The 16139-nt window shown below is 39.1% G+C and overlaps 1 protein-coding gene and 1 non-coding gene across 5 annotated transcripts in view; both read left to right on the top strand.

Moving 5' to 3' along the window:
- CDH8 (cadherin 8) overlaps positions 1 to 16139 on the top strand; it is a 407409-nt gene that overhangs the window by 291793 nt on the left and 99477 nt on the right. The gene's annotated exons all lie outside the window — the stretch shown is intronic.
- Positions 8938 to 9066, top strand: LOC133231195 (small nucleolar RNA SNORA18). The gene has a single exon (XR_009731074.1). It is a non-coding gene; the product is annotated as a small nucleolar RNA SNORA18 (small nucleolar RNA).

Raw genomic sequence — 16139 nt, 5'->3', positions numbered from 1 at the left:
TTGTCCCTTGTAGTGTCCATCTTAAAGAGGCTTAAGATCCCATAAACTAATCACTAAACGTACCAAATAACTGAATACACAAAACCATAGTGAGGCAAACACATTTCCGCACCTCTCTCCTAGACAGTGTGAGCACAGGTTGTTAAAGACACAGTTCCCCGCCGGGAGGCGGGGCTTCTGCAGTAAGGCAATAACTACTGGCCTACAGACAGGTTGCCTGATAGAATGGCAGAACACGTCCTAACTACTCATGTGAGGAAGAAATTAGTTCTATATGATGCCTTCTCTAGTGCCCACCAGGAGTCAAGTGCAATGCTGCATTTGGAGAGGTGAAGAGGAAAAGCAGGCATGCTATGGGCAAAGAGAATAGCATGAATCCACCCAGGAAATGTGTGATAAAAGGGAGGACTGGTTTGTTTTATGATTATAGGAGCCTCCTTTGTACATGTCACTTATTTCCATGTGGACCTTTCTATTGTGCTTTTTAGCCAACAGGAAAATAAAAATGAATGCCCGAGATGTGTTGTCTGGTTGTGAGCTGGAGAAGCTCACTGGTCTTTGGACATCATAAGAATCATGATTTGGGAAAGTTGCCTGGATGCATACAAAGCAACTCTCCTATGATCTCCTTTGATTCAGTGTCTAGATCTAAATGTCTGGGTGTGGCAATCAAAGCAAATTAGAATTTGAGATGCTACCTAATTTCAGGCAGAATGGCAGTGACCACTGTGTGCAGACATTATCATTTACTCATAACAACACCGGGGCTTCCCTGGTGACTCAGATGGTAAAGAATCGCCTGCAACGTGGGAGACCTGGCTTTGATCCCTAGGTTGGGAAGATCCCCTAGAGGAGGGCATGGCAATCCACTCTAGTATTCTTGCCTGGGGAACCCCCATGAACAGACGAACCTAGTCCATAGAATCACAAAGAGTCGGACACAACTGTATGACTAAACACAAGGACACTGAGATGGACGCATCCTGAGCACTGTTTCAAAAAGGTACAAAGTGAAATCTAGGGAAGTCAAGGAATATATATAAGGTCAAGATCGAGTACCATAGGTTCATCCACCAGGGTTTAACATCAAAGCCTGAACTCTCTACTCTTTGGCGCTACTAAGCGTGACAGATAGGCAAACAGGACAAACATCCCTGAAAATACAATCTTTGTACAAATGTGCCACTAGATACCAGGGTTTGTACTAGATACTGTACGTTTGGGAAGAAAATAAATCAAGGAATGAAGTTGCTGATAGTCTACTTGGGATAAAAACCATAAAAATAAATAACAGTCATATAAGGTAGTGTGTTTATTTTATTCCGTGTAGTTTTGCCAAGAAACTTGGCTCGTCTACATTGTGAAGTTAGCACTTTGGTCCTTCTTCGTTTCTTTCCTTCTTTTTTTTGACCATACAGTCTGGCATGAGGAATCTTAGTTCCCCAACTAGGGATCGAACCCCTGATTCCTGCATTGGGAGCATGGAGTTTTAACCACTGGACTGCCAGGGACATCCCTGGTCCCTCTTCTTAATGTACACATATTAAAAGTATTGTGTCAACTACAGGAACATCTAATTTTAAGAGGCAAGATGATGGGTATGATGAATTCACTCAGGAAACCACAAGTTCAATTCTATACCTATCTTAATGGTAACTCTGGACTTAAAGTTCTCTGTAGTCTGTGGCTAAAATGAGACCATTACTAACTTCTCATCCATCTTGGGTTGATGGATCTTCAGTGGCTTCAGCATAACATGATAATGAAGAGCACAGGTTTGGGGACAGAAAGTTATGGAGCTGTAAACTATTAAAACAATACCTATAAGTCAAGTGCTAGGAAAAGTGCTTTTCTTTTCTAAGCCTCAATTTCAGCAATTGTAATGTGTGAATGATAACATTTTTCTATAGTGTATATGCTTCATCTATCCTACTCCCTAGTCTTAACAAAAGATCACAGAATGGTTGAAATATACAGGACAATATGGAGGGGAGGCAAAAATCTTTTATCCTCCTTTAAAATCGCATGTTCAAAATATGGTGGAGAGTAAATTAAGGTCTTTGAAACACTTGCAGTGATTTCATGAGGTCAAAATGTGTTTATATTAATACTCATGTTTTGGCCTTTTCTCTCTCCTGTTCTCACATGTGAGAGTGGAGTTTTCCAAAGGCAACATGATGTGTGTTAGTATTGTGGCTCAATGGCTAATTAAATATGTGCATGTGTGTATTATTTTGTTATAAAAATTAGTTGTAGGAACTTGGCTGGTGGTCCAATGACCAAGACTCCACACTCCCAATGCAGTGGGCCTGGGTTTGATCCCTAGTCAGGATGCTGCAACTGAAAGAACCTGAATCCTGCAACTAAGACCCAGCAAATAAATAAACAAAAGCTTTTAAAAAATTAGTCATAACTTCTGGTTGGTAAATATTGAGAGATATAGTTAATAACATGTTTTTTTTTTAATAAATAAAAGCTTTTTATCTCTTCAGTTATTTTGAAGTGTAAAAATAAGTGTAAAGAAGCCCTAAGACCAAATTGTTTAAGAACTGTGGCCTTAGGAAGGCATTTATTTTCTCAATTACTTTGAGATACGGTAACAGCAAAAAGTATTCCTCTATCTTAGATATCATGTTGATAAAATAGTTTGTCAATAGCAAAATGTAGGATATTGGATATTGAAAGAAATACCACATATAACATGTTTTGTAGGATTCCTGATACAGTATAGGGAGTAAGAACTTAGTAAACATTTTTAAGAGAGGAAGAAAAATGAAGTTAGCCCCAGTGGAAATAGATCAGCATTATAAGTGACATTTCTAGGGTCTCATCAAAGAAGGTTGCTTTCTCAAAAGACAGCATTAGGTCAGGACAGATAGAGACTTGCCTTCTGCTAAATCCTGGGTATTGTTAGTCGTTCAGAGAGGCCTATGAGCAGGAAGAGGGAATTAAGTGTATCACAGAGATGAAGGCGGGGGCAGCCATCCAGGCACTTTCAGAGAGTGACGCCTCAGTCTAAGGACCAAACCTGATCTGCCCTCCGGACCTGCCCAGCCTCCAGAGCCAAGGCGATTAACAGAGCATGAGGCCGTCAGAGTTTAAACTACACATCGAGCTCCCACTGCTCTCTCTCCATGTGTTTTAAGCCAAATTTTTTTAGATTATTTTATTCAATTTTAGAAACACTGCCATAAAATATGCTGACCGAGATGATGCTGATGATAATGATAACAATTGTAATGGCTAACAAACACATGAAAAGATGCTAAACATCACTCTTTATCAGAGAAATGCAACTCAAAACCACAATGAAGTACCATCTCACCCAGAAGTCTACAAACAATAAATGCTGGAGAGGGTGTGGAGAAAAGGGAACCCTCTTATATTGTTGGTGGGAACACAAACTTGTACAACCACTATGGAGAACAGTGTGGAGATTCCTCAAAAAAACTGGAAACAGAACTGCCATTTGACCCAACAAAGGAGAAAAGGAAACATATACCCATTTGAATACAGAGTTCCAAAGAATAGCAAGTAGAGATAAGAAAGCCTTTCTCAGCGATCAATGCAAAGAAATAGAGGAAAACAATACTATGGGAAAGACTAGAGATCTCCTCAAGAAAATTAGAGATACCAAGGGAACATTTTATGCAAAGATGGGCTCAATAAAGGACACAAATTGTATGGACCTAACAGAAGCAGAAGATATATTAGGAAGAGGTGGCAAGAATACACAGGAGAACGGCACAAAAAAGATCTTCATGACCCAGATAATTATGATGGTGCAATCACTCACCTAGAGCCAGACATCCTGTGATGTGAAGTCAAGTGGGCCTTACGGGAAGCCTCACTCCAAACAAAGCTGGTGGAGGTGATGGAATTCTAGTTGAGCTATTTCAAACCCTGAAAGATGATACTGTGAAAGTGTTGCACTCAATATGTCAGCAAATTTGGAAAACTCAGCAGTGACCACAGGACTGGAAAAGGTCAGTTTTCATTCCAGTCTCAAAGAAAGGCAATGCCAAAGAGTGCTCAAGTTCCCCACAATTGCACTCATCTCACACACTAGTAAAGTAATGCTCAAAATTCTCCAAGCCAGGCTTCACCAATACATGAACCATGAACTTCCAGATGTTCAAGCTTGTTTTAGAAAAGGCAGAGGAACCAGAGATCAAATTGCCAACATCTGTTGGATCATCAAAAAAGCAAGAGAGTTCCAGAAAAACATCTATTTCTGCTTTAGTGACTATGCCAAAGCCTTTGACTGTGTGGATCACAATAAACTGTGGAAAATTCTGAAACAGTTGGGAATACCAGACCACCTGATCTGCCTCTTGAGAAATCTGTATGCAGGTCAAAAACAACAGTTAGAATTACATGTGGAACAACAGACTGGTTCCAAATAGGAAAAGGAGTACATCAAGGCTGAATATTGTCACCGTGTTTATTTAACTTATGTGCAGAGTACATCATGAGAAATGCTGGGCTGGAAGAAGCACAAGCTGTAATCAAGATTGCTGGGAGAAATATCAATAACCTCAGATATGCAGATGACACTACCTTTATGGCAGAAAGTGAAGAAGAACTAAAGAGCCTCTTGATGAAAGTAAAAGAGGAGAGTGAAAAATTTGGATTGAATCTCAATATTCAGAAAACAAAGATCATGGCATCTGGTCTCATCACTTCATGGGAAATAGATGGGGAAACAGTGGAAACAGTGAGAGACTTTATTTTGAGGGGGGCTCCAAAATCACTGCAGATGGTGACTGCAGCCATGAAATTAAAAGATGCTTACTCCTCGGAAGAAAAGCTATGGCCAACTTAGACAGCATATTAAAAAGCAGAGACATTACTTTGTCAACAAAGGTCCGTCTAGTCAAGGCTATCGTTTTTCCAGTAGTCATGTATGGATGTGAGAGTTGGACTATAAAGAAAGCTGAGCACCAAAGAATTGATGCTTTTGAACTGTAGTGCTGGAGAAGATTTGAGAGTCCCTTGGACTGCAAGGAGATCCAACCAGTCCATCCTGAAGGAGATCAGTCCTGGGTGTTCATTGGAAGGTCTGATGTTGAAGCTGAAACTCCACTACTTTGGCCACCTGATGCAAAGAGCTGACTCATTGGAAAAGACCCTGATGCTGGGAAAGATTGAGGGCTAGAGGAGAAGGGGATGACAGAGGATGAGATGGTTGGATGGCATCACTGACTCAATGGACATGAATTTGGATAGGCTCCAGGAGTTGGCATTGGACAGGGAGGTCTGGCATGCTGCAGCTCATGGGGTTGCAAAGAGTCGGACATGACTGAGCGACTGAACTGAACTGAACTGATGACCCAGCAATCCCACTGCTGGGCATACACACCAAGGAAACCAGAATTGAAAGAGACACATGTACCCCAAAGTTCATCACAGCACTGTTTATAAGAGCCAGGACATGGAAGCAAGCCAGATGTCCATCGGCAAACAAATGGATAAGAAAGCTGTGGTACTTATACACAATGGAGTATTATTCAGCCATTAAAAAGAATACATTTGAATCTGTTCTAATGAGGTGGATGAAACTGGAGCCTATTATACAGAGTGAAGTAAGTTAGAAAGAAAAACACCAATACAGTATACTAACGTATATATGTGGAATTTAGAAAGATGGTAACGATAATCCTGTATGCAAGACAGCAAAAGAGACACAGATGTATAGAACAGTCTTTTGGACTTTGTGGGAGATGGCGAGGGTGGGATGATTTGAGAGAATAGCATTGAAACATGTTTATTATCATATGTGAAATTGATCGCCAGTCCAGGTTGCATGCATGAGACAGGGTAATCAGGGCTGGTGCACTGGGATGACCCAGAGGGATGGGATGGTGAGGGAGGTGGGAGGGGGGTTCAGGATGGGGAACACATGTACACCCATGGCTGATTCATGTCAATGTATGGCAAAACCCACTACAATACTGTAAAGTAATTTGCCTCCAATTAAAATAAAGAAATAAGAAAAAAACAAAGTTAAAAAAAAAAAAACACACAACAATTGTAACAACAATTGTTCCATAATTTCTTGAGCTTACTTTCCTCAAAGTTCGACACAGCATTTTGAATGGAGTCACCCATGTACTTTATAAAACTTCCCTATGTGGTTGGGAATATTATCTTCATTGTACAAATGAGAAAATCATACAGCTATTGCGTGTCTCTAAGCTTTAAGGACTTCACAAGTAATACTTCATGGAGCCAAGCTATAAACCTACTGCCCTAACTATTGTACCACACTATAGGGTCTTTGGTAAACATTTAATTTTTCACTGTAATTTAATGTATTCACATTCTTGTTAAGCAGGTGTCTTCCATGGATTGGCTAATGCTTATCTGCTGAAGCACTGTTCTCTTACGGAATGTGCTGGAAGAATTAAGTTTCCATTTCCACCAGGCTGAGGACAAAACCCTAAATCTCAATGAACCCAGTAAGATGAATTCTATTTTGGAAAATTTAGTCATAAAACCAAAGCCCTTGACAGATAAGGATAATTTTGGCCTCCAGATTTTGTTTCATTTCTGCTAGTGATAGGAATTGTTACCTTTCTATTTTTTTACTATGTATTTTGTAAACTGATTATTTTTTGCAACATTGAAGACTCAAAACAACTACATGAAAATAAGCCAGAGTGGGGTGTATCATCCTGCATTTCAGATGATGTAGCCCAAAGTTAGAAAGCTTGAGCTGTTGTTTTCTCAAGATCATTCTGCTAGACAATGCAAAGTCCTTCCATAACCCTAAGACTTTCCATGAATTTGTAATTAACATGTGCTTTACTAATATTCATTTTGCAAGAACAGATATACACCAGATCGATTTGGGTAATACAGTCTTTGACGATGGTAATGATAATAGTACCTATTGGTTACTCTGTGTATTACCATCAATTAAATTTTTTTTAATTGGAGTATAATTGGTTTACAATGTTGTCTTAGTTTCTGCTGTACAACAACGTGAGTCATCTTTATGTATACATATGTCCCTTCCCTCCCACTGTCCCCAGTCACACTCCTCTAGGTCATCACAGGGCACCAAGGCGAGTCTATGTGCTATCAGTTTTATGGAGTAGCTATTTTACGTAGGAACTGTATGAACAGAGTCACACACCCTTACAAATCAGGCAGCAGTCATCTTGGTAAACACCCTTCAAGGGAGCAAGCTGCCTGCTGCTTTGCTCCTTACGGAGGAGTGCGCATCTCTCATCTGTCTGCAGATCATCTTCTCCAAAGCGCATAAATGTATCCCTAGAGCTGTGTATGCTTGGGGCTCGAAAGTCTGATCTTGTATTTAATGTGCTAGGATAATGTTGGCCTGAAGCTCCTTTTCATACCATAAGTAACTTGCACAGAGAAAAGATGATTAACTTTAGTACAATGAATATTGAGATAACAAAATGTTAAATAAATAGGTTACATTATCTCTATTTTATAAGATTGATATATCTATAGAGGTAATTTTCCTCTAGGTCACTGAACAAGCACTTTCTGGAAATCAAATGTCCACCACATCTGTCTTGCTACATCAGTAGACTATATCCAAGTTAACAGCACATGGACTACTTGCAAATATCTAGATTGATTCTGGATATATTCTGGATATAGAATCTCTTTTCTCTCTCTCTCTAACTCCTTTCTCTCCTCCCATGGAATCAGCCTTGGGTTTCTCAAAGGAAGGCATCTAATTTAAAAAGTTTGTATCGGTCTATTGCTGAAGTACTGGGTGAAGCTAGATGTGAATTTCAGACCTTGTCACATATTTAAAAACAATAAACTTACTTCCTTTCTTATCATAGTTAAAGCCTAGAAGGCAGAAAACAGTAGAACTTTCCTGCATTAATGTGAGAGCATTTTTAAACAATTGCATACCTATAACAACTGATGCCCAAACATCTGGCAGCAGAAATGAAAATTAAATCAACTGACATTTACACATACACTGCCGAGCAACAGATGGGGGGAAAGGCTGGATGACTATCTCAACTAATTTTGATAAATTCCAGGAGAAATAAACCCTAATTGTCCATTTATTAAGTCTTCCGAATCATGGGTCTAATGACAGTAATCTTATCTGAAGGTTGGGTGCCACCTGAAGTGTCAAATTGTATCATTTGAAGTTTATACCTTTCTTGGTTCCTTAGTTCTTGGACAGCTTCATTCCTTTTTCCTGAAAAATTTGTTTTGTTTCTCATATCTATTTGAGATTTAGGCATTCGATTCAAGCACTTGATTTAAACAACAATAACCTCTTTAAAAATCACATTATTCCTGCATTCTTATATCTGCATTACTCACCAAGGTAGGGAAGGACATAGTTCTACTGGAAATTTTATTTGAAGAATCCAATGATGATTTTCTCTTAATTTATCTGGCTTATAGCTCTTTACACGTATTTCATTAATCTTTGCAACATTTCTGTGAGGTATGTAAAGGGCAAGTATTATTAGACCCATTTTTCAAGTCTAGAAAAAAGATAAAATGAGATAGAAAATCATTTTCCTAGGACAGCAATCGGAGCCTTGACCAAACCACCTCATATGTGTAGTTGCAGTGTTGCTTTGAAAACTTGATAGATTCACCTGGAAATTATTTCTTAAACTTGTAAGATGAGTTATTAGTGTGTATGTATATATATCTACATCTATATTTATTTTCTGAGGGTAAGAGGAAAGGGAATTGTTTTTACCCATTAAAGTCAGCATTGGAGGGACTTTCCTGGTTGTCCAGTTTTAGGAACCCTCCATGAAATGCAAGGGATGCAGGTTCGATCCCACATCCTTCAGGGCAGCTGAGCCTGTTTGACACAAATTGAGTCTGTGAACCACATGAAAGATCCTGTGGGATGCAGTAAGATCCGACAGGGCCTAATTAATGAATAAATAAATACTTTAAAAAATAAGGATTGGAGTTGAGGTCTATCCTGAGGGCTTTTTCTATAGACCTATATCATTAGAAACACCTCACAAAGTAAAGTGTTTGTTTCCTCTACTCATAGATCTATGTGTTAAATCTGTGAGAAAGAACTACAACACAGAGCTGCTAAATGAACTATGGAAAACCTGACAGTGCCTTTACCTTAGACATTGGCATATTCCGACAGTCTATACTATTCTAGGCTGTGATAGTTTAGGAGTGAATGCCATTTGGACTTAATGCATGTTACAGGGTGTCTAAAATTCAGAACCAGGCAGATCCATCTCCACTGACCCTAAATATGGCCCTAAAGTACATGACTTGAGGAAACTGTATCCCCAAGACTACAGATAGGGGCGTTTTGAAGTGTGCCCATGGTGCATTGGCAATTAAAGAAGTCTAACTAAAAGAACTGTGGATAACTTGATTTGATAACAGTAGGTTGAGCAAAAGTTCTTGTTTAGAAAGGCTATCTTGAAGATATGACTCAAACATTGGAGGAAATAAGGTGAGTGACAGTGGAAGGAATCAAGACGTGAAATCTCTTAAAAATTCATTGACTTTAAATAATTTTGCCTATGTTCCCCATAATTTTTTAAAACCCTTTATGCATTTTATAAAAAATAAAGCCTTGGAGAACTGAGAACTAATGTAGATTAGTCAGTCTCTTGGTCTATGTCATGCTACCCATTACCTTCACCCTAAATGTGTCAGTTTGGAGAAGGCAATGGCACCCCACTCCAGTACTCTTGCCTGGAAAATCCCATGGATGGAGGAGCCTGGTAGGCTGCAGTCCATGGGGTCTCAAAGATTCGGACACAACTGAGTGACTTCACTTTCACTTTTCACTTTCATGCACTGGAGAAGGAAATGGCAACCCACTCCAGTGTTCCTGCCTGGAGAATCCCAGGGACGGGGAGCCTGGTGGGCTGCCATCTATGGGGTCGCACAGAGTCAGACACGACTGAAGCGACTTAGCAGCAGCAGCAGCAGCAAATGTGTCAGTTTGCTCTACTTTTCCTCTCAAAAGCTCATGACACATGAAGACAGAGAATCTTTGGTATACTTTGTTCAGTGTTGAGACAAAATGGAATGTACAGCAACATTAATCTGACAGTTTATGGACACGTATAATGGTTATTATGCTGCATCACTAATTGGATGTGAATGGTTAGCGATTCATGTAGATGGTAGTAATTAGTCTTACTTTTCCAAAGATAAACTGAGCACATTTGGAGCCATCTGTGGAGAAATACAGGGAAAATGTAGAGGTTGGGTAGCACTCTTTGGTCTGAATCTAAAATCCATCCTTTTTTCAATGGACAGCTTATGATCTCGTTTCAGGGCTCCTTCCCACGTCTTTCATCAAAGAATGAGTTCTGGGCAGATAGCTTTTTGTTTGAATTCTGTCTGGGGCACATGTGGGTTGTGTGTTTATGGGAAAGTCCCCCCCACGCCCCAACGTTCCTGAGCTTCAGTTGCCTTCTTTGTGAAGCGTGAATGATAATATTCACTTTGTGGGATTGTAGAGAGTGCACCTAGTAGCAGCTAGCATCATGCCTGGCACATTGAAATTGACAACTAGTTATATTAGAGGTATTCATTCATTTGATTATTACAGTGTATTGTTCACCCTAAATTATTTGTCTTTGAATTTCCAGGGGCTAGCTGAAGCTAGAATATGATGCTCAAAGATAATACTTACCATTATTAATGAGAGTCTACTTTGCTCCATTAGCTATTTGTTTTATTGTTACAGATACAACTTTATTTATCATTTCACTTCTGAGGATTCTACAAAATACACAGAATCCTAATCTATTCTTTAACAGCTTTGAAGCATTTTCTAGCTATGCCTCCCTACTTATTTAGCAAAAAGGATTAAAAAACAACTACCCCTACCCCTGAAATCCCTAAACCATCTACTAATGTGGAATTTTACTATTTTATGGAAGTTAAATCCTAGACATAAAAATGGTAAATGATTTTCTATGCTGTCAGTTGTGCGTTCAGATAACATTTGGTTCTTTCAGCAACTTCCACAGAATTGAAGTTTAGAAGATAAATAGGCAGAAAATCCAGTCAGGGACAATCAGAGATTTCCCTTTCAACTCTGGCTCCCCGTAGTATTATTTTACAGCTAATGTGTACTCTGTCAACTAGGAGTCTGTGCCTTGTGATGCACATCGAAGGATCGATGCGGGGATGGCGGGAGGGCTAGGGGAGGGGGGCGGCTATGGGGAGGAGGAGAACAAGGTCGTGCAGACTGCAGTCCTGAAGCCAGAACATCCTGGGTGGTGTGTCCAAGGTTCCTGTTATGAGCTTAGCATCTAGAGAGTAATATGGTCAAAACTGCCTGAGGGAATAATAGTCTCTATTCTGACCCTGGTATGTGTGTCTGGAGTTCAGACACTCCCTGTTGTAAATAGCTGGAAACCATACCTGGCCCACAGGAGCTGGACTAACAGATGAAGAAAGACTGAACAAGCCAGCATCGTGCTTGTGAACGTAGGGTCTGGAGGGATCCAGACCAGAAAGATCTTTCCTGTCTCCCTTTAAGTACTGTGTAAATTCAAATCTTAGGTGCACTTCTTATAAGATGTATGATCCAGGGCAACGTGTGTAATATCCCTGACTCAGCAGGAAGTGGGTTCCCAAATGTCCTCACTCTCACTAGAAATTGTATTTTCATGGGATGTACATACTTGTTCAATAAAAGGACTAAGGCACCACTTCTTTAGCTTTTGTATGCCTTTGAGTTAACTGGAGATCTTGTAAAATGCAGATTTGGATTCTCTTAAGTCTACAGCACAGATTCTGCATTTCTAATATGCTGGCAGATGATTTTGGTGATACTGGTTAGTGGAGTAAATGTGAATGGCAAGGTTCTAGTTAGTATCTGCTTAATAGTTATCACAAAACAAAATTCTAGTCCAGTGTTTCTCAGAGTTCAGCATGTATCACATCCAACTGGAGGGCTTACTGAAGCACAGATTGCTTGTCCCACCCTCAGGGTTTCTGCATCATGGGGTCTGAATTAGTGCCTGGGAATCTGCATATGTAACAAGGTTCCAAGTGATAATCATACTGCAGTGTGGACCATAAATTGAAAAGCATGGACCTGGACTAGTTCCTCTCTTATTGGAAAATTTTGGTTAACAGTTTGGAAAACCATATTTGGTTTTTCAGCTTTAGGTAGATGATGATCATCAGGAAGTTGTTATTTACTTATTTATTTAATATATTAATTTATTATATTTAATATAATTATATATTTTCATTCAATTGTAAAAAATGTATATGTGGAAAGTTCCTTTGCACCCTTTGTACAGCCTCTTCTAATGGTAACATCTTGTAAAACTGCAGTAAATCACAATCAGGATACCGACATCCATACAATCTATCCAAATGAATTCAGATAGCCTCGGTTTCACTTATCGTCTGTGTGTGAGTGAGTGAGAGAGAGAGGTTAGCTCTATGCAGTTCTAGCACAGGTGTCATTTCTTGCATAATCATCACAGCTAATACATACATGAGCTAATACATCTCACTCACCATAAGAATCTCTCCTGTGTCCAGTTATAATCACTCTTTTACTCAAAACTAGAACATTTCTTTTAAACATTTTACAAGATTCTAACAAATCAATTTATAATCCACTGCATTAAAAAACACAGCTGCACTCTCAAACCCCTTCATGATGACCCCTTCTTGACCCTGGGAATCTAGAAAAACTGCTGTGGTTGATACTCTTAAGATTTTTATTAATAACAGAAAGGATCCGGGAGACTGTCCTGTCCTTAAAATCTTCACAGAGATTTTTCTCTCTGAAAGTTCCCATGAGGAACTTCAGATCATTCTGAGATATTACTAACAAAGGGTTCTGTTGTCCCAATCTGTATTTGATCTGTGGGCTGATGTGTTTCTTAATTTGAATATTGTTTTTCTCTGGAGAAGCTGCAAATGAAAAAGTTTTATTTTCACACCTGACCAGTCTTGATGGAAAATTTACTTCTTTAGCTAATTTCTCTTCATTCACATTTTATTTAGTCAACAAGAAGTGATGTGGCATCTTAAAAATTATGCCTCTGCCTGGAAGCTCTTAGTTGGATCATCAAATTCAGTAGACATGAATACGTTTCCTTTACTTCTGCAGGTGACGTGGCCAAAAGTTTAGCCACTACATACTTTCTTCCAACTTCCCATAATACTTTCCCTATTTTCGTTACTCTAAGACTTTGTCAACAGCCCCCTCACATCCTTTAGTCTCTCGACATTCTCCCTGGGGCCCTTCAGGCTTTCACCAAGTCTCCCCAATTTATCTAGTTGCTGTCTGCAACCTGGTCCTAAAACCAATGCCACAGGTTTTCAGTTTTCATTACAGTAGCGCCTTATATCCAAACACTAAAATCTGTTCTAATTATCTACTATTACAAAACAAACTATTCCAGAATTTAATGGCATAAAGAAAGCAACAATGAATATTTTACTCACAAATCTGAAATGTGAGCAGTCCTTATCAGAGTCAGCTTGTCTCTGCAGAATGTAACCCCAGCTAGATAGCTTGAACGTGGCTGACCATCCAATTCTAAGACAGTTTACTCATATGGAGGCCACATTGGTTGGTAAATGGCTAACAGGCAGCTTGGGTTCTTTACTGACTAGTGTCTGTGTTTCCCAATAAAGACGGGAAGTGGGAGCTGTTAGCTCTGTAAACTTAAGTCTAGAAATTTCTGCAGTGTCACTTTTTTTATATATACTATTGATTAGTAATAGAACACAGAACATAAACCTCCACCTTCCAATGAGATGCATGTCAACAATTTTGGGGCCGTGTTTTAAACTTACCATACTAACTTGGTTAATTACCACACAAACTAATACTTTTGGTTCCTACAAAAGTAGTATATTAAAAAAGACAGTTAAAATAGTCTGAAACTACTTAAAGTCTTAAAGAATACTATTAATACCATTAAAATCTTTAATATTAAATACTTCCTAAGTCCTCTTAGAGTTGTTTAAGCCCTAAAACTTTAGAGATTATTAAAAGCTGAGAACGTCCATGCAGTTTCCCTGCTACTTCATAAAACCTGTTAGGTATGTTGGTTGTGGTGCTTCATCTTTGGATTAAGTGAAGTCCTTGTTTTAAGACACATCTTGGTAATCTAGCCAGCCATGTGGCCTTGGGATTGTTTCTTGTATCCACAAAGCCTTTTAAAAATTTTTTCTTTAAACAAATAATATTAATAATATGTCTCTTCCAAGGAAACTATGCTTCCCTTGTGGCTCAGCTGGTGAGCTGCAACACAGGAGGCCTGGGTTCGATCCCTGGGTCAGGAAGATCCCCTGGAGAAGGGAATGGCTACCCACTCCAGTATCCTGGCCTGGAGAATTCCATGGACTGTATAGTCCATGGGGTCGCAAAGAGTCAGACACGACTGAGTGACTTTCACTTTCACTTTTCCAAGGAAACTATAAGGATTTTATATTTGAACAGAACTCAGTTTGAGACTCTATGCTGAAATCCAGAAATGTTAGGAGTTCTGAGTTTATCTCTTATAAGTAGTATCGAGGCCTTTTAAAAATAAAATAGTTTAAATGAAGAATTACTTCTTTAGAATACTGCTATTACATATATATGTATGGCTGAGTCCCTTTACTGTTCATCTGAAACTATCACAACATTGTTAACTGGCTATACCCAATAAATGTTATTTTTAATTAAATAAAAATTTAAAAAAAGCTTCTGGGGGACTTCCCTGGCCTTCCAGTGGTTAAGACTCTGCCTTCCAATGCAGGGGGTACAGGTTTAGTCCTGATCAGAAACCAAGATCCCACATGATTCAGGTGTGGTCAAAAATTCAATAAATAAAACTTTAAAAGCTAAAAATAAAAAAAAAAATGAAATGCCAATTATCAATAACAATGGATGGCTATAATATTTTGGACCTCCCTGATGGTACAAACCCAGTGTATTAAAAAGCAGAGACATCACTTAGCCAACAAAGGTCCTTCTAGTCAAAGCTATGGTTTTTCCAGTGGTCATGTATGGATGTGAGGGTTGGACTGTAAAGAAGGCTGAGCATCGAAGAATGGATGCTTTTGAACTGTGGTGTTGGAGAAGACTCTTGAGAGTCCCTTGGACTGCAAGATCAAACCAGTCAATCCTAAAGGAAATCAACCCTGAACATTAATTGAAAGGACTGGTGCTGAAGCTGAAGCTCCAGTACTTTGGCCACCTGATGCAAATAGCTCACTCATTAGAAAAGACCCTGATGCTGGAAATATTGAGGGTGAGAAGAGAAGGGTGCTGAGCCACTGCCCTACTGAGCCAGTGCTCTAGAGCCCATGCTGTGCAACAAGAGAAGCCACCGCAACGGCCTGCACACCACAACTACAGAGAAGTCCCTGCTCAGCACAGCTGGAGAAAGCCCACATCCAGAAACAAAGACCCAGCTCAGATAAATAAATAATCTAAAAAAAGTAATGTATGGCTGTGGTTTTAAACTTGAGAAAACTGTTTCAGGATACAATGATACAAAACGGTATTACCCCAAAACTACATAGATGTCTTATAACCACACTCTTTTGTCAAAACCCTTATTACTCATCACTTCTTCCCTCGCAGTGTGCATGCGATCCTACCTCTGGACCTTTTCTCATTATATTTTTTCTTTCTTTGAACACCCTGTCATTTCCCTACATTTCCAGTTACTACTTTTCTTTCAAGGTTCGGATCAAATGTTACCTTCTTTTGGAAAGTATACATTTTCCTGCAACTACATGGGAGTTCAGAGAAGGCCATGATGATCTAAGTTATAATTATAGTTATTTGTGCATGTGCCTTCCATTCCCACCCAGACTAATGTTCTCAAGGGCAGAGACTACATTTTACACTTTTCTATAAACCTCATGGCTTACAGCATACAAAGTATCACATCATGATTGGCAAATATTCATTCTATGAGTGAATAATCTTAATGGCTACTTTTTGGATACAATTACAGGGTTTTTAAGCACGTGCTTTTAATATGCTGAATACTTTAGAAAGGGGAAAAAAAATCTAACCTCCCAAAATATGGAGGGAAAAAAGGGCACAAAATTCTCACAAATATTCTGAGGTGGGAATACATCAGAAGAGAAATTTCCTAAGGAAATATCCTCCAAGAATACAGCAATTGGTTGTACATTTTAAA

This window comes from Bos javanicus, chromosome 18 (assembly GCF_032452875.1).
Source record: "Bos javanicus breed banteng chromosome 18, ARS-OSU_banteng_1.0, whole genome shotgun sequence".
Classification (NCBI taxonomy): Eukaryota; Metazoa; Chordata; class Mammalia; order Artiodactyla; family Bovidae; genus Bos; species Bos javanicus.
The sequence above is the reverse complement of the archived record's forward strand: the minus strand, read 5'-3'. Positions and strand labels throughout refer to the sequence as shown.